This window comes from Schistocerca gregaria, chromosome 4 (genome assembly GCF_023897955.1).
Source record: "Schistocerca gregaria isolate iqSchGreg1 chromosome 4, iqSchGreg1.2, whole genome shotgun sequence".
Classification (NCBI taxonomy): domain Eukaryota; kingdom Metazoa; phylum Arthropoda; class Insecta; order Orthoptera; family Acrididae; genus Schistocerca; species Schistocerca gregaria.
In genome coordinates this window covers 398,064,349-398,084,918 of record NC_064923.1, presented here as the reverse complement: position 1 = coordinate 398,084,918, position 20,570 = coordinate 398,064,349, and the positions used below count along the sequence as shown (strand labels likewise).

Sequence of the window (20,570 nt, the reverse complement as noted above, 5' to 3'; positions counted from 1 at the left end):
CTAACAACTGCATGTCACTGGATGCCATGCAACTGGATGTCACAGTAGTGATTTAGTCTTCTGGGTTGTGTAGCCAAGGTCTGAGAAACTTCCAGAAGTGCACTGAACACCTTCGGAGGTGCTCCCAGTGACGCTGAGTCTTGCTGACTGACAAGTCAGATTTTGACAGTCCCTCAATCAAAGAGTGTGAATTCAGAAATAGAGACATCCACACAGAACATTTTCTGATGTAGTCATAAGATTCACAACAGTAAACATGAAAAGGCTAAAAACATAATGGGCAGCTATTGTGCCATCGATAATAAAAGCATGACAAAAGAAATAGGGAAGTCAGCACTCAGATGTACCCAGGGCTCTGCACGTGACAGGAAACATCCCACCCACAGTTCTCCCACCCATGATCCATTAAGGTCAACAGTGCCCACTATTCAATACAGTGCAATTTCTAGAATAGAAAACTGGGTGCAGCAGAAAGGAGGCAAATGTAATTAAAACAGAGTAAAAGGGGGATGAAAGATTAAATTATCCAGGTGGTAGGGTTGGGGAGCCACCAGACATAGAGTACAGGAGGAGATTTACCATCCACAACCACCTTGCACCTGCTCCCAAGGTAGATTAAAACATACAACTTTTAACATAGGTGTGTGCAGCAACAGTGAAAATATTTTTTATAGTAAAGACAGCCCACTGGTTGCAATGGATTTTATAGTTGAATTGACCATGGTTTCAACTCCTAAACTAAGGGAGTCTTCATCAGAATTTTTATCACATACGTAAGAAGTTGAGCATAACAGCTCTCGTCATACAATTTTAACGCCAAAAAGGCCACGTCACATAATAAAACATCCTACGTAAAAGTTTTACTGTCATTTCTAGTTAAAAATTAAGATTGCCGCTAAGGGCTGCTTGTGTATACTTAAACAGGTGGCCACCTGGGAGAAGTAGAAGGAAGAGTGCCAAGCTGCAGTAGTCTCCTTGACTGTGCAGAGTTTATTAGATGGGACAGTGGCCATCCATCAGACGATGTTCCATTTCCAAGTGGGCAGAGATCTCCTGTGCACCTGCAAATCTGCACTGGCGATAGGCAAAGTGAATGGAGATGAGTAAGTGCTCCTCTGTCTAAATGGTTGGCCAGTTCATTCCCTGGGATACCGACATGACTTGGGACCCAGAGAGTAGCAGCATGATGAAAGTCAGTGAATTTATGAATAATAGGGACAAAAGGGTGGCAAGAATAGCATCAGTCAATAGCCTACAGACTGCTCATTTTGTCAGTAAATATTAAAATGCAGGCGAGGGAGGCCTGTTTAACAAAATGGACGATTCTGCTAATGGCTGGCAGCTCTCCGGTAAACACTTTACATGTCCGCATCTGCGAATAGTATTCCATATTTGCAGGGGATGTATAATCATGTCCCATTTGATCCACAGTTTTACAGCTATCAGTGTACTCCTTGAAGAACTGGATGTAATAAATGCTAAATGGTCAAGGGGGATATGAAACGATCCAAGACTGTTGAATGGTGATTGTATAGGAAACCAAGAGCTGGTACTGTTGAATCTGAAGAGAGGAGATCCCTGCTTTGGAAGGAGACTGTCTACAGGTCTAGTCTGAAAGGCACCAATGGACAGGCGCATGCCATGACTGTGAACTGGGTCTAATAGTTTCCAAGCTTAAGGAGCTGCTGAGCCATATGACTAGCAATCACATTCCACTGGGGATGAAAGCACAGCCCGATAAACCGGATAAGATTACCATGATCCACACCCCAAGGGGTGTAGGAAGGAAGCAAATAGCGTTAAGCTTCCACAAGAAGCCAGTGTTCAGATGATGGCTATGGGGCAGCCAAGTCAGCTTTTTATCAGTAAGGAGGCCCCAGATATTGGACTGTGCTACAACATTCAGGTGCTGAATACTTAAGTAGAGTTCAGGGTAAGAATGGACCATGGTACAACAGCAGAAATGCATGACCCTCAATTTTGTAGGAGAGAAGTGGAAACCATAGGAGCGAGCTTATGGAGAAGCCCACTGGCTGTCAGGTTGGACTGGTGTTCAGCAGATGCTGCCAAGTAGGAGTTGTACCTAATGCAAAAATCATCAACCAGTAGCACCACAGAGGTCACTAGCCCATTGATGGTGATGAGGAGGGGAATGACACTCAACACAGAGCCCTGTGGGACACCACGCTCTTGGACCTGTGGGGAGCTGAGTGAAGTGGTTACTCTAACCTGGAACAACTGGTGGGATAAAAACTGAGGAACAAAAATTGGTAGAAGGCTTCACAAGTCCAATCAAGGAGATATAAGTAAAATGTGATGATGTGCATTGGTGTTGTACGCCTTATGGAGGTAAAAAAACTGCAATAAGGTGATAGCATTAAAAAAAAAAAAAAAAAAAAAAAAGCCTGTTGGATTCCTGCTTTCAACCGAAGGAGGTATTACATTTTGGATTGCTCCTCCCAGAAACAACACTGATTGGGCCATAATGGCCCTGAGATTCAAAGACCTAGCATAGTTTGCAGACAGCCCTTTCAAGCAGCTTGCAGAGTATGATGGTCAGGATAATCTGCTGGTAACTGTTGACGGACATTGGGTTCTTTTCTGGCTTAAGGACTGCACAAACTATGTTGTCTCACCACTGTGAGGGTACGGCAATTTGTAGCCAAAGATGGTTGAAAGCCCTGAGGAAATGTTGCTTTTGCGAACATTCAGGTGTTGGGTCATCTGATTGTGAATCAGGGCCTGGAGCTGTGTGGTACAGCAAGAGCCTGAAGTAGTTGTCGGTTCATTATAGGATTTAGCTCGATGGGCTGTGAAACATAAGGGGATGGCTTCAATTTGTCACTTCGGCATGGGAAAGGTAGCCAGATAGGAAGAGGATGCCAATGTTGATGCAAAGTGGCTCGCAAAGTATTCTGCAAGAACCAATGAATGGTTACAAAGACCAGCCTCTAGGACAAGATCTAGTACCACTGTAGATTGTTGGGGACCCTTAAGAACACATAAAATAAATAGGCATACATGCCCAGGGAGGAGATGTAGTGTCTCTGCAGTTCCTTCTTACTGCATTTGATTAGATAGCAAGCCTTACAATGAAGTTGCTTAAAAGTGATAAGATTGGTTTGCAAAGAATGTCACTTGAATTGTTGCAGGGCTCACCAGCAATCCTGAGTAGTTATTACAGTTTTTTTTATTTACCATGGCACCAGCCAGTGTTAGTGGGGAGACAGGTGAACAGTAGTTCCAGCAGTGTGGATGATCGAGTCTGAGACTCCTTGCACATTCTCATCAATGCAATCCAACAGAGGCAGTGAACGTGACACCACACAAACACCAGTTGGCTCTGTGAAGTGCATTACATGATAATCAGTCAATCTGACTGTGGCAAGGAAATGGCAGGATCACCAGAAAGTGGTCACTGTCACAAAAGTCATCGTGTAGTGACCAAGCCACAGTATTAGGGAGAGAGATCATTAGACTGATAACTGGAAAGGTGCCGTGAGTGGCGCTGACTGGGTAGGAGAAGTGCAGATGTGGCAGGAGAACCATTACTGAGGTGACAGAGACGTTGTCTGTAAGAAACTGGTCATTAGAAAGCCCCTACCAGACAAAGTGATAGTCCCCCACAAGGGGTGATATTCAATGAAATCCCATCAGGACAAAAGGGGGTAAAGTTCTTTGATTACTGTGGTCAGCTCAACAGAAGTAAGTGATCTGCTTGGAGGTATGTAACCATTGCATATGTTAATTGCTGAGGTTTTTTGCAACCACATCACCGTTTCCTCTGATGAGGCACAAAGGGCAATCATTCACTGCTGACATCTGTACAGACCAAAGTACAGACCCCTCCAGATGATCTAAGTTACTGCACAATAACCATGAAGCATTACAGAATGGTCATCAGTCATCAGTGACATGCATTTCTTGGGAGAGCAATGCAAACCACAGAAGAGGAGGAAATGAGGCAGTGATGCACCAACATGTGACAGTAGTATCCATTACAATACCACTTAATGATCACATGACTGGTGACCAGATAGGACCTATGCCCACTTTTGTACTTCCATTGGTGGTAAAATTTTCTAACTGCCCACTGGTTCTCCACTAATGGTGATTTATTAAGAAGGGAGGTAACTTTATTTTATAAAACAGAGTTACATCAAATTAAAGCATATGATAATATTTTACTTTTCGAATGCTTTACGTCACAATGGTATGAAAACAATTTTTTTTTTTTTTTTTTTTTGAAACCCTAACTGCCTCCCACCCACCATGAAATCAGGAATGCCCACTGGTGGGGAGTAAGGACCCGGTTGACTACCACTGGCATTATTGATCATCATATGCACAGGATGGGTCCATTGTGCAGCAGGATGACACATGCCGAAAGTGCAAACATCTGCAGCATCTAGTAGGCAGTGGGACACATGGTTTCACATCACACCTGTACACCATGACCTTAACTTTCTGTGGGAGAACATTCCCTTCACAGGCTAAGATAAAGTTCCCTGATCCGTAAGATTATCCTTGGGCCCTTTTTGTACACATCTGATGGAATGGTTGCCTCACGCCTAGTGCTCCTCATGTGTTTGCAGCATAAGATCGCTGTGGAAGATGATTCCTTGGACTATGTTCAAAGTTTTTTGTGGGGTAATGGTCATTGGGATCTTACCTAAACAATCACATATCTCAAGAGCTGTAGATTGGGCAACAGAGGAAGTTTTCATTAATAATAAACCATTTTGAATTTTCACACAAACTCAACTTCATCATTCATGTTTTTGAGAAAAAATAATGGTTTAGTTGCAGTTGAAGTATTCCCATCAGTCAGAGTACATACCAAATATTAGGTGAAGTGTGTTGCTTCCAGATGTCTGGCTTGCCCTCTTCCTTCGGCTTACCCAGGGAAGGAAACATGGTGGGCTCATGGCTCTCTCTGCATTATAATAATCTTTCCCATCTTAAGAGGCAGCTGGGGCCTTATGGCCACCAGCAGAAGAAAGTTACTTTCCTCCATGTGTGGATCCTCTGTCATGGTACCAATCACTCTGAACATCAACAGTTGCCTGGTCAGTAAACCATTGCGTGGAGTCCTCACACCACAGCCATGATGGGCACATTCTCTTGCATGGTCTGGGGGCTACCACTGTGCAGGAACTTAGCGAAACACACACAACAAAATCACTACCATGCTGTGTTTTTTGCATAATACCTTTGGAAGAAAGGAAGGGTGCAAAGAGAGAAAGGCACAAAAGGTGGAATATATACCATACCAGGTGAATTTCCATGTGAGATTCACACTTCTGTGAAATTTGGAAAAGGAGTAGCAAATCAGACCCAACAAGAGAACAATATAGTTAAGAATGAAAAGTTGTGGAATGTTGGAAGGGAAGGAAACGAGTGACAAAAATCTCAATTGTGATCCACTCTCAGTGGGCACCAAGAAGGCCATCCAACGGAAAGGCAGAGAGGAAAAAAGAATAGAGAATAGTAGAAGATTAGACTTGCAGCACATAAAAGGAAGTAGCACTGCAAGGGCTGGGGTCTCGTGGTAGCGATGCCCTCTGAGTGGGGAGGGGTTGAGGTTGAGGAGGAGGAGGGGGGACGGGGGACGGGGGGGGGGGGGGGGGGGTTGGGTGTCAAAGAACAGCGTAAATATGGTGTAAAATGAGCATGATCTAGTTTACACACGATCTACAGAGGCAGTCCTTGTCAGAGATAAATTTTAACTATTGACTGTCACTTGTTGAGGATAAAACATATCTATTGATTGTGCAATGCCATTGTCCATGTATCACTAAGTTTCATGGCTTCTTCTTTTCTATTACAATTGTCCCCATGCTTATATATTTTGAGGGTTTCTCTACATAGGCATGGATAATAGTTTGTCACTGTAGATAAATTTTTGTTTCATAAAACTTCACTCAATGATTTCCTGACTGAAAAACATGTTCTTCAAAATGTGATTTTTCTATTTTCCTGAATCAGCAAAGACTTTTATGTTCTTTCAGTCTTGTATTCATGCTTCGCTTGGTAGTTCCAATGAAGACCTTTCTACAAGAACACAGAATCTTATATACCTCACTTGCCGACAGACGAGGGCGTTTATCCATCGCAGATCAGAATGTTTTACATATTTTATTAATTGGTCTAAAAGCCAGTTGATGTCATGCTTCTGTAAAATCTTCCTGAACTGGTGTGTTACTTTTTGACAAAGAGGAGAGAAACCATGTTCTTCCATCACTGTCTTTTATCATTGTCCTTTGCCTTAGTGTTATTTGGTTGCAGAGCCCTATTTATTCTCACTTACAGATAGATATTTGCATAAGAATTTCAACAATCATCCATAAAAAAGGAAGTTGCCATTAAAAGTCTTGTTGATAGAGCCAAAAGAGTTTGCCCACTGTAACATCTGGATGCTAAATTAAAAAATCTGAAGCAGGTTTTCAAGAAAAATGATTTAATATTTTTGTGTGTTAATGTTCAATCCCTAAGACGTAAGTTTAATGAATTACGTACTGGTCAGACAAAATCAACTGTAGCATATTATGCATTAATGAACACCGGTTGCAAAACTCAGAAATAGACTTGTGTGAACCGTATTGCTACGTATTAGCCATAAATTGTTATAGAACAAATATTGCACAGGGTTGGGTGGCAATTTAAGTCAAATAAAATCTAAATTTGCAGCATTTGATAGTATACCTAAGCAAGTACTGCACTGAAGGTGCATTTGAAGCAGCAGCTGTAATACTGGATGCAGACGCTAATGAACATTGTAATGATTGGGTTACTGTGGCTGTAGTATGTGCTCCTAAAGTAGACACTGTAGCAGGGCTGGAGACTTTTAACAGTTGAGAAATTATTGCTTATTGGGCATTTCAGATATATGATGTCTGTAACAGAGATATAGTTACACCTTATTATGTGTCTACAATGCCATTTCATTTTACGGATGATTTTTTAGTACTAAATTATATCATGTATGTCATTGCTGCTGTGACTCCATGTTATGCACATAAAATAAATCTGAGGTGTTTTACGCCATTTTAGGAGCACGTTATTTTCAATCAGTTGTTGCAAAGCCTAAGTTGCCTCTAAAATAGTGTAAATATCTCCAATTTATTTTATGAGCACAACATGGAGTCATAGGAGCAACAACATACATAACATAATTTAGTACCACAAAATCATCAATAAAATACTTAAAAATGGTCTAAGGCCAAAATGTACAATTGTGCATGAAATAAAGAGAATGGCAGCTGACGGCGTCAGGAGATATTTCAAAAAATTCATCACAGCTGCAGACCTTATCACATTGAAAATATAGGAAGGATATGAGAACAAGAAAGTCACTTATGCATCACTGTCGGAATAAGGAAACCTTTGACTCTGTCACAGGTGATGCAATGATATATATATATGTTGTTGTTGTTGTTGTTGTCTTCAGTCCTGAGACTGGTTTGATGCAGCTCTCCATGCTACTCTATCCTGTGCAAGCTGCTTCATCTCCCAGTACCTACTGCAACCTACATCCTTCTGAATCTGCTTAGTGTACTCATCTCTCGGTCTCCCTCTATGATTTTTACCCTCCACGCTGCCCTCCAATGCTAAATTTGTGATCCCTTGATGCCTCAAAACATGTCCTACCAACCGATCCCTTCTTCTAGTCAAGTTGTGCCACAAACTTCTCTTCTCCCCAATCCTATTCAATACCTCCTCATTAGTTACGTGATCTATCCACCTTATCTTCAGTATTCTTCTGTAGCACCATATTTCGAAAGCTTCTATTCTCTTCTTGTCCAAACTATTATCGTCCATGTTTCACTTCCATACATGGCTACACTCCAAACAAATACTTTCAGAAACGACTTCCTGATACATAAATCTATATTCGATGTTAACAAATTTCTCTTCTTCAGAAACGCTTTCCTTGCCATTGCCAGTCTACATTTTACATCCTCTCTACTTCGACCATCATCAGTTATTTTACTTCCTAAATAGCAAAACTCCTTTACTACTTTAAGTGTCTCATTTCCTAATCTAATTCCCTCAGCATCACCCGATTTAATTTGACTACATTCCATTATCCTCGTTTTGCTTTTGTTAATGTTCATCTTATATCCTCCTTTCAAGACACTGTCCATTCCGTTCAGCTGCTCTTCCAAGTCCTTTGCCGTCTCTGACAGAATTACAATGTCATCGGCGAACCTCAAAGTTTTTACTTCGTCTCCATGAATTTTAATACCTACTCCAAATTTTTCTTTTGTTTCCTTTACTGCTTGCTCAATATACAGATTGAATAACATTGCGGAGAGGCTACAACCCTGTCTCACTCCTTTCCCAACCACTGCTTCCCTTTCATGCCCCTCGACTCTTATTACTGCCATCTGGTTTCTGTACAAATTGTAAATAGCCTTTCGCTCCCTGTATTTTACCCCTGCCACCTTTAGAATTTGAAACAAGAGTATTCCAGTCAACATTGTCAAAAGCTTTCTCTAAGTCTACAAATGCTAGAAACGTAGGTTTGCCTTTCCTTAATCTTTCTTCTAAGATAAGTCGTAAGGTCAGTATTGCCTCACGTGTTCCAACATTTCGACGGAATCCAAACTGATCCTCCCCGAGGTCTGCATCTACCAGTTTTTCCATTCGTCTGTAAAGAATTCGCGTAAGTATTTTGCAGCCGTGGCTTATTAAACTGATAGTTCGGTAATTTTCACATCTGTCAGCACCTGCTTTCTTTGGGATTGGAATTATTATATTCTTCTTGAAGTCTGAGGGTATTTCGCCTGTCTCATACATCTTGCTCACCAGCTGGTAGAGTTTTGTCATGACTGGCTCTCCCAAGGCCGTCAGTAGTTCTAATGGAATGTTGTCTACTCCGGGGGCCTTGTTTCGACTCAGGTCTTTCAGTGCTCTGTCAAACTCTTCACGCACTATCGTATCTCCCATTTCGTCTTCATCTACATCCTCTTCTATTTCCATAATATTGTCCTCAAGTACATCGCCCTTGTATAAACCTTCTATATACTCCTTCCACCTTTCTGCCTTCCCTTCTTTGCTTAGAACTGGGCTGCCATCTGAGCTCTTGATATTCATACACGTGGTTCTCTTCTCTCCAAAGGTCTCTTTAATTTTCCTGTAGGCAGTATCTATCTTACCCCTAATGAGATAAGCTTCTACATCCTTACATTTGTCCTCTAGCCATCCCTGTTTAGCCATTTTGCACTTCCTGTCGATCTCATTTTTGAGACGTTTGTATTCCTTTTTGCCTGCTTCATTTACTGCATTTTTATATTTTCTCCTTTCATCAATTAAATTCAATATCTCTTCTGTTACCCAAGGATTTCTAGCAGCCCTCGTCTTTGTACCTACTTTATCCTCTGCTGCCTTCACTACTACATCCCTCAGAGCTACCCATTCTTCTTCTACTGTATTTCTTTCCCCTATTCCTGTCAATTGTTCCCTTATGCTCTCTCTGAAACTCTGTACAACCTCTGGTTCTTTCAGTTTATCCAGGTCCCATCTCCTTAATTTCCCACATTTTTGCAGTTTCTTCAGTTTTAATCTACAGGTCATAACCAATAGATTGTGGTCAGAGTCCACATCTGCCCCTGGAAATGTCTTACAATTTAAAACCTGGTTCCTAAATCTCTGTCTTACCATTATGTAATCTATCTGATACCTTTTAGTATCTCCAGGGTTCTTCCACGTATACAACCTTCTTTCATGATTCTTAAACCAAGTGTTAGCTATGATTAAGTTGTGCTCCGTGCAAAATTCTACTAGGCGGCTTCCTCTTTCATTTCTTAGCCCCAATCCATATTCACCTACTATGTTTCCTTCTCTCCCTTTTCCTACACTCGAATTCCAGTCACCCATTACTATTAAATTTTCATCTCCCTTCACTATCTGAATAATTTCTTTTATTTCATCGTACATTTCTTCAATTTCTTCATCATCTGCAGAGCTAGTTGGCATATAAACTTGTACTACTGTAGTAGGTGTGGGCTTCGTATCTATCTTGGCCACAATAATGCGTTCACTATGCTGTTTGTAGTAGCTTACCCGCATTCCTATTTTCCTATTCATTATTAAACCTACTCCTGCATTACCCCTATTTGATTTTGTGTTTATAACCCTGTAGTCACCTGACCAGAAGTCTTGTTCCTCCTGCCACCGAACTTCACTAATTCCCACTATATCTAACTTTAACCTATCCATTTCCCTTTTTAAATTTTCTAAACTACCTGCCCGATTAAGTGATCTGACATTCCACGCTCCGATCCGTAGAACGCCAGTTTTCTTCCTCCTGATAACGACATCCTCCTGAGTAGTCCCCGCCCGGAGATCCGAATGGGGGACTATTTTACCTCCGGAATATTTTACCCAAGAGGATGCCATCATCATTTAATCATACAGTAAAGCTGCATGTCCTCGGGAAAAATTACGGCTGTAGTTTCCCCTTGCTTTCAGCCGTTCGCAGTACCAGCACAGCAAGGCCGTTTTGGTTAATGTTGCAAGGCCAGATCAGTCAATCATCCAGACTGTTGCCCCTGCAACTACTGAAAAAGCTGCTGCCCCTCTTCAGGAACCACACGTTTGTCTGGCCTCTCAACAGATACCCCTCCGTTGTGGTTGCACCTACGGTACAGCCATCTGTATCGCTGAGGCACGCAAGCCTCCCCACCAACGGCAAGGTCCATGGTTCATGGGGGGAGGATATATATATATATATATATATATATATATATATATATATATATATAAAGTTAGAGCATTATGGTGCTGTAGACAAGCTGTTGTAACTACTTCAGTCATACTTAAGAAACAGGGTACAATTAGTAAAAGCAAACAATCAAAAATGGACACCCATGAAAATAAAGAGAGGATTCCCACAAGGTTCAGTGCTTGGGCCTTTCTCATTCACTGTGTGTATCAAAACCTTCCCAAATTACATGGCTCTGAGCACTATGGGACTCAACTGCTGTGGTCATTAGTTCCCTAGAACTTAGAACTACTTAAACATAACTAACCTAGGGACATCACACACATCCATGCCCGAGACAGGATTCGAACCTGCGACCGTAGCAGTCGCACGGTTCCGGACTGTGCGCCTAGAACCGCGAGACCACCGCGGCCGGCCCAAATTACATGCCATGTGACAATATACTTTTATGCTGAAGACATGACACTAACTACACAAGCAAAAACTCAACAAGATGTCTTAGAGTACAACAAAGTAGTAACTGAGATGAGCAGTGACTGATGCAGTGGCAGTCTTTGATTTATAAGTAAAATAAAAACTGAAGATATTTATTTCTCCATTAAGAGATTCAAACAAGATATAAAAAATGTGAAATTACTGGGTTTTCATGCAGATCAAAAGGTTACATGGGTAGACATACAAATTATTTAGGCAGCAAACTGGCTCGTACTTTTGTTTTCTTTCAATAACAACTGCAGTGTGTAGTAATACTCTGAGGTAACTCAGTAGGTTCAAGCGCCATCTTCAAGTGGTAGAAGAAAGCAGTTACACATAGATTAGGTCTAGCACCAAGACAAATCTGCAGAAATCAGTTTAAAGAACTAAAGATAATGACATTGCCTGGTATGTATATCTACACTTGTTAAAAATATGCTAAAGAAAACAAAGAATTTTAACTTATGTTCCCAAGTGGATGTCCATAACACTGAAAACAATAGCAACCTAGATCATCTGTACTCAAGCCCGGCATTAACACATAAGAGCGATAAGTATATAAGTTGAAAATTCTACAACAAAATCCCAAAGACAATGAGCAATCTCCTCACGAATAGCTTTAAGCATACCATACAAGTGTGGTTCAAATGTACACCATAATACCCAATTGATAGGTTTGTATCCAGTGAGACACAAGATATATGCAATAAGCAGCTGATAACTACACTATGAACTACGGCTATATTTGTGTGACAGTAATATGTAAGTATAGATTATATACAAATGGAGGCCTTGTCAGCATATTCCAATGGTAAAATCTTCTTGGGTGATCAGCTGAGTGATGGTGTCACCTTATTGCAAGGTTTTATAAGTTTCATCTTCAGGCAGAGATAATGGGTATGAAACTTACTGAAACATTGTGACAAGATGATGCCAGCACTCGCCTGATCACCTAAGAAGATTTTATCACAAGCTCAGATTATTTACGCTTTTTTCCACATAGATTCTTAAGTTGATAAATAATTACATTTGATTCTTTGTATTTGTGATTATCGTAATGTATAAGGGGCAATCAAAAAGTTTTCACCTGAGGGCACTGCTACAGCATATATATCTCCAATATGGGTATACAAGCACAGACTTGTTGGCAAGGGATTAGTGTGACATTCATGTCTTTCTAATTTGCATATGATAAATGCGGTAATATGAACTATGTTGGTGACATTACCAAATGTGTCCGACAGGACCACCCTGCTGTTATTCTTTCCTTGCCTGCTGAAGGGCAAACACCAGTAGACATCCATCAGATAAAGAAGAGTGTGTATGGTGCAGCATGCCTGTCAAAAACCACTATTGTGGAATGGTGCACCAAATCCCGTACTGGTTGCAGTTGAACAAAAGATGCCAGTTCAACTGGGAGGCCAGCCTCAACTGGGAGACTAAGTCCTGATCTCAGTTACAGACTTTTTCACGCAGCAGGACACAGTTTTACCAAATGAGTATTTCCAATCTGGTGCATTGGCAGGATGATTGCCTCAATGCTCATGGAAATATTGCCTAACTGTCATCTGAGTCTGATTATTAATATATTAACACTACATAGTGTCACTGTATGTATGATTACTGTATTACTATTTTAGCTTAACCATATTTACATAAAATAATTAATATTATATTGTTTTATGTATTTGACACACTGATGAATCCAACCGCATGGAAAGCTTACTGAAAGGGAAGTAAAGATTCTACTCTATCTCTGCTGATCACATGTAAACTAGACCAAACCCACTTTACACAAATATTTAAGTCGCTCTCACACTTCTGATTTGTCTGTTGGCAAGACTCAGCATTCCAGGAGCACCTCTGAAAGTGGCTAGTGCAATTCTGGACAAAACGCCAAGAACTGAAAAGTTTCATGCGACTTCAGCCATACAACTCAGAAGACTTACAAGCAGCTATGAGGGTATTTATTTGTGTCTCAATATTATGAAGTGAATGGGGAGTATCATTATTCTGTATATCAATCTTGTAAAAGGATATGCATAAATTTGTGGAATATTAATTGCAAGGTCTTTCCTTTTTCTGTTTGGTTTCATAACTTGTTTTTATGCAGTCTCTAAACTGTTTACAGTTTTCCCAAAGATGAAGTGCGTAGAAATGTTTGGAGCCCTGATTTGAAGTTGGAAAATTTCAAAAGAAATGACTCCACAACACTACATGGCAAACAGTTTTTGTCTGAAAGGTTTGATACTGAGGCCTCTGGTATTGGAAGGAAACTGAAATCAGATGCTGCACCATCAGTCTTTGATTTTCCTGCATGTCTAAATGAAGAAAAAGAGGAAACCACCAACTCAGAGTAATGTGCAAGAAATGTTGTCTACTTCGTAAAATGATGTGTATGATGTATTTTACATGTATTGCTGTTAATATTACTGCAAAGAAGTTGTGCCCAATTTCAATCGCTTAAATGATTAATTTCTTTCCATCTGAAACTACATTTAAATAAAATTTCTATTAATCTGTATAAAAGTTTATGACTAGTATTGTTAATGTTGGTTGTTATCTGTTCATCGATAGGTTACTGAACTCTAGATGTAAGTAGCTGACTGTGACGTAAAATATACAGGGTGTTACAAAAAGGTACGGCCAAACTTTCAGGAAACATTCCTCACACACAAATAAAGAAAAGATGTTATGTGGACATGTGTCTGGAAACGCTTAATTTCGATGTTAGAGCTCATTTTAGTTTCGTCAGTATGTACTGTACTTCTTTGATTCACCGCCAGCTGGCCCAATGAAAGGAAGGTAATGTTGACTTCGGTGCTTGTGTTGACACGCGACTCATTGCTCTACAGTACTAGCATCAAGCACATCAGTACGTAGCATCAACAGGTTAGTGTTCATCACGAACGTGGTTTTGCAGTAAGTGCAATGTTTACAAATGCGGAGTTGGCAGATGCCCATTTGATGTATGGATTAGCACGGGGCAATATCCGTGGTGCGGTACATTTGTATTGAGACAGATTTCCAGAACGAAGGTGTCCTCACAGGAAGACATTCGAAGCAATTGATCAGTGTCTTAGGGAGCACGGAACATTCCAGCATATGACTCGCAACTGGGGAAGACCTAGAACGGTGAGGACACCTGCAATGGATGAGGCAGTTCTTTGTGCAGTTGACGATAACCCTAATGTCAGCGTCAGACAAGTTGCTGCTCTACAAGGTAACGTTGACCATGTCACTGTATGGAGAGTGCTACGGGAGAACCAGTTGTTTCCGTACCATGTACAGCGTGTGCAGGCACTATCAGCAGCTGATTGATCTCCACGAGTACACTTCTGCGAATGGTTCATCCAACAATGTGTCAAGCCTCATTTCAGTGCAGATGTTCTCTTTACGGATGAGGCTTCATTCCAACGAGATCAAATGGTAAATTTTCATAATCAACATGTGTGCGCTGACGAGAATCCGCATGCAATTGTGCAATCACGTCATCAACACAGATTTTCAATGAACGTTTGGGCAGGCATTGTTGCGATGTCTTGATTGGGCCCCATGTTCTTCCACCTATGTACGCTCAATGGAGCATGTTATCATGATTTCATACGGGATACTCTACCTGAGCTGCTAGAACATGTGCCATTACAAGTACGACACAACATGTGGTTCATGCACGATGGAGCTCCTGCACATTTCAGTCGAAGTGTTCATACGCTTCTCAACAACAGATTCAGTGACCGATGGATTGGTAGAGGCAGACCAATTCCATGGCCTCCACACTCTCCTGACCTCAACCCTCTTGACTTTTACTTATGGGGGCATTTGAAAGCCCTTGTCTACGCAACCCCGGTACCAAATGTAGAGACTCTTTGTGCTTGTATTGTGGACGGCTGTGGTACAATACGCCATTCTCCAGGGCTGCATTAGCGCATCAGGGATTCCATGCGACGGCGGGTGGATGCATGTATCCTTGCTAACGGAGGACACTTTGAATGTTTCCTGTAACAAAGTGTTTGAAGTCACACTGGTACGTTCTATTGCTGCGTGTTTCCATTCCATGATTAATGTGATTTGAAGAGAAGTAATAAAATGAGCTCTAACATGGAAAGTAAGTTTCCGGACACATGTCCACATAACATATTTTCTTTCTTTGTGTATGAGGAATGTTTCCTGAAAGTTTGGCCGTACCTTTTTGTAACACCCTGTATAACAAAAGTTGAAACAAGGTCCCTGCACTAGATAACATTCTCTCAGAACTACTGATATCATTGAGAGAGCCATCAAAACTATTCCAACTGCCATGCAAGATGTATGAGGTAAGCCATGTCTCCACAGTATCCTTTCTTTCAGGAGTGCTAGTTCTGCATGGTTCGCAGAAGAGCTTCTGTAAAGTTTGGAAGGTAGGAGACGGATACTGGCAGAAGTAAAGCTGTGAGTACCGGGCGTGAGTCGTGCTTCGGTAGCTCAGTTGGTAGAGCACTTGCCCGCGAAAGGCAAAGGTCCCGAGTTCGAGTCTCGGTCGGGCACACAGTTTTAATCTGCCAGGAAGTTTCATATCAGCGCACACTCCGCTGCAGAGTGAAAATCTCATTCTGGAAACATCCCCCAGGCTGTGGCTAAGCCATGTCTCCGCAGTATCCTTTCTTTCAGGAGTGCTAGTTCTGCATGGTTCGCAGAAGAGCTTCTGTAAAGTTTGGAAGGTAGGAGACGGATACTGGCGGAAGTAAAGCTGTGAGTACCGGGCGTGAGTCGTGCTTCGGTAGCTCAGTTGGTAGAGCACTTGCCTGCGAAAGGCAAAGGTCCCGAGTTCGAGTCTCGGTCGGGCACACAGTTTTAATCTGCCAGGAAGTTTCATATCAGCGCACACTCCGCTGCAGAGTGAAAATCTCATTATGTATGAGGTAAGTGAAATACCACTAGACTTCAAGAAGAATGTAATAATTCCAGTTCAAAAGAAAGCAGCGCTAACAGGGGCTGAACTATCATTTTGATATGTCATAGTTGAAAAATGCTAACACAGATTACTTACAGAAGAGTGGAAAAACTGGCAGACGCAGACCAAGTTATAAGATCACTTTGAGTTCCAAAGAAATGTAGGAATATGTGAGGTAACAGTAGTCCTATGACATCGTTGAAGAAAAGCCACTGTTAGTCTATGGCAATTATGGATTCAAAGAAAGCTTTAGACAATGTTGACTGGAATACATACTTTGGAATTTTGAAGATAAAAGTTAAATGTGAAATTCTGCATTCTGACCCTAGACAGGCCAATTTGGCCTGGCAGACTGCCCTGTCATCCTCTGCCAGTGGCATTACTGGATGTGGTATGGAGGGGCATGTGGTCAGCACACCGCTCGCGCAGTCGTCGTCAAATCCTTCCCCTTGAAACTGCTATTAAATGGTAAAGTAGCTGTTCAGTCTGCCTCCACAAGGCTGAATGTACCCCATACCAGTCTTCCCAACATGGAAAAATCCCTGGCAGTACTGGTAGTAGAACCTGGGTCCTCTTTATGGCAGTCAGCCACACTCACCGCTGTAGTGACCACCTCCACAGCTAAGGAATCAGCACGGCAGAATGCCATGAGAAGGGCTGGGAATTGATTCCCCATCAGGATGGTGATTTTCTCCACTTGGGGGCTGGGTGTTGTGTTGTCTTCATCATAATTTCATCCTCATTAACACTCGAGTGGCCGAGGGGGTGTCAACTAAGACTTGCACCAAGCGTACGATCTACCAGACGGGAGAAAGTACTCTCACTGTGGCATTAGTGTATAGGTTTATCAAAGAACCATTAATTTCACAATCTATAAATGATGAGGGTGGTTTGAAAAGTTATTGGAATCACCATGAGAGGTCAGCACTAATGCAAAGACTTGCTCAAGAGCTTTGTCGGTGACATGGCTCTGTTGTTGTTCCCGCGTAGTGATTTGTGTAGATTGAAAAAAATTGAGATTCGAGCATTCATTAAGTATTTCACGCAAAGGACATTCATGCTGATTTCCAGAATACACTGGGGGGACTCTGCTCCATCATATTCAACTGTTGCCAAGTGGACAAATGAATTTAAATTTGGTCAGAAGAGTTTAGATGATGGTCCAAACAGTGGTCGGCCAAGACGTACCACTATTCCAGAAATCACTGCAAAAGTGCACAAAATGGTCATGGAGGATCGCCGATTGAATATGCTCGCCAGATCTCATGTGAAAGGGTATATCACGTCTTAACTGATGAATTAGAAATTAAAAAATTATCTGTAAGATTGGTGTCATGACAAGACAACGCGTACACACACACACACACACACACACACACACACACACACACACACACACACACACACACACACATTAAGGTATGTATTGTTGCCACACCTGCCTTATTCACCTGATGTGGCTCTGTCAGACTTCCATCTCTTACCAAAACTGAAAATTTTTTATGGTGGATGAAGATTCATTTCAAATGAAGAATTGATAGCCAAAGTTGAGAACTATTTTGCACACCTGAAAGAAACTCATTTTCGAGATGGGATCAAGACACTGGACCATTGTTGGACCAAGTGCATTAATCTACAAGGAGACTACACTGAAAAATTAAAAAAAGTTTCAGTTATGTAAACACTTTTTTAATATTCTGTTCCGAGAACTTTTCAAACCACCCTCACACAATTCAGTATAGTAAGACCACGATGGTATAGAGGCAACCAACATTGGGCATGGTTATCATGTGCATAAATTGCACTCTGCAGTAAAGCATATTGAAGTTCCTACAGTTTTGAAGACTACACCCAGATCAGAATGATGAAGTGACTGACATCTAGCTGTCCAGAGGGCTGGTACCAAAGCAACAGCCAGTCTGACAACATTCTCAGCTGTGCCTCCTGTTCCGTTCGTCATTGTCAAATATCTCTGCTATTACAGGCAGCAGGTGCTGTAGCCAGTTGCAGACAAAGTTTATGGCCAGTAACATAAACAGTTGTGGTCCTTTTCATTGTGAGCTTTGTTTCTCTGTGTGGTGAGTTCACATTGCACTACAGAATGTCTGAAGCTTGTAGCGAAAGTGTACAAAAAAGTGTGGCTGCTAACTTCAGTGGTCTACCCATTTTTTGTGTGGTCAGACACAACTTTGTGTGCGTGATGAAGGAATATCTCGAGAAGGAGAGAGATAATGGTGCAACTCTATTGCCTCTAATGAAGATAATTGAAAGATCTGCATAAGCCTTGAAGAGGCACAAAAGTACTGTGATCAAAATTTGTAAAAAGAAATACTGTGCAGAAGGGAAGAGCCTGGCTCATCCAGCTGTGGACACCCAGAAAGAAGAGGCCACAACCACAGGCAACAAACTTGGCCTCTTTTCCACAAGGTGCTGTTCTTTGCCACTTGTATAGATATTACAAGAGAAAAGAACATCCAGCTACACAAAAGCTGTGCAAAATACTTCCTGAGGCAAGTTACTCAGTGGGAGCGAAACGTCTTTGTTAAGGGTTGTCAAAGCTCCTAGTTTCTGGCATAAAGAAGATTAATGGACAGAAAATTATAATGCAAAGAGGTGAGACCCTAGCATGACATTGTCAGTTTTTAAGAACTATCATTAAAGTGACCTTCAATGACATTGTGTGGCTCAACGAAACCAGCATAAATGCTGGTCACTCAGTTGGAAAAGACTAGATAGATGATGGCATATGTGAAGGTCTTGTTGTTCCAGTGGGAAAGGGTGCAAGAATTATTGTCTTGCATGCTGGAAGGGACAGGGATAGTAGGGTAGGCATGGCACACAGTGATGTGCTGTTGGGGAGCACAGAGGGACGAGGCGGAAAGAGGGTAGGGCAGCTGTGTGCAAATGACTATCACAAGGTTAACCACAATAGTTTTCTGAAGTGGTTCAAGGGGCAACTACTGGAAAACCTAAATCATCCACCTGTCTTTGTAATGGATAATCCCCATACTATTCAGTTATACAGATAAAGCTCCAAAGGTGGGAATGAAAAAAGCCGATGCTGTTGAATAGTTGAAATGCCACAACATGAAAATTAAGGACAATGTATGCAAGGTGGAGCTCACGGAAACAGTAAAGAAAAATAAGCCTCAGTTTCAACAGTATGTTGTGGACGGGTAGCTAAAGAAGATGGCCACAGGGTTCTTAGGCTTACACCATACCACTGCCACTTTAATGCCATCGAAATGATTTGGGCACAGATTAAAAATTATGTGGCAAAAAATAACAAAAGCTTCACTGTGCAAGAAATTTGAAGACTGTTAGAGGAACCAGTGGCACAAATAATGCCAGAGAAGTGGAGAAATGTTTTATGGCACACAGAAATGATTGTTAAAGAAGCATGGAAAAGTGAAGTCAATGACGTGAGTAATACTGAAATTATAATTATATCCTTGGGGAATTCCCGTGGGTCATCCACATATTAGAAAGGTTGGGACTGTACGGTGGATGTTCCAGTGTTTCCCACCAAAACTGCTGCAATGTTGTCTTCATTGCATTGGCCATGTGTGGGCAGGCATTATCATGCATGAGGATAATGCCATTGGGCAACATGCCTCGGTGATCTGACTTGATGGCTCGTCTAAAGGTTCTGTAAACTAGCTTGATAATGCTGGGCATTGATGGTGGTTCCCTGTTCCAGGAACTCGACAAGCAGTGGGCCCTTGTGGCAAAAAAAGGAGGACATCATGACTTTACCAGAATTGGTGTACACGGCCTTTGATTTTTTTGGAGATGATGAAGTCACATGTTTCCACTGCTTGTTCTGATGCTTGCTTTCCGGTTCAAAACAGTGATATCATGTACCACCATCTGTGACAATACGCGACAGAAAGACATATTCCTCCTCGTGATAATGTTGCAGATGACTCAAAGACAGCGCCATTCGAGTATTGCGCTGTTTGGCGGTCAGTTGGGTGGGGGGGGGGGGAGAGAGGGGAACCTAGTGCACACAGATTTTTCGAAAGTTCAAGTGCTGATGCATTAAGGTGTGGGCGGAGCCTACACTGATACCCAGTAACTGATGGATCTCGTCCACGGTGATTCTGTAGTTGTCCAAGACTAAAGAATTCACTACCACAACCATTTCTGATGTGAGGACATGGTGAGACTGTCCAGGATGAGCATCGACTTCCAGTGACTCATGGCCCTCAAGGAATTGTTTGCGACATTCCACAACACTTAAACTACTCAGACTATGCTCACTGTACACAGCCTTCATCTCTCGATACATTTCATGGCCTTCAACTGCCTCTGCTGCCAAAAAATCAAATCACTCCTCATTGTTCTTGCTTACTCGCCTGCACTGACCAGGTTTCACTTGAATGAAACTCATACAAATAATAGGAACACAGTATCATTTTCTACATGGGAGTG

The 20,570-nt window shown here is 41.7% G+C and overlaps 1 non-coding gene across 1 annotated transcript; it reads left to right on the top strand.

Moving 5' to 3' along the window:
- Positions 1-15,655: 15,655 nt before the first annotated feature.
- On the top strand, positions 15,656-15,730 carry Trnas-cga (transfer RNA serine (anticodon CGA)). The gene has a single exon. It is a non-coding gene; the product is annotated as a tRNA-Ser (tRNA).
- The last annotated feature ends 4,840 nt before the right edge of the window (positions 15,731-20,570 follow it).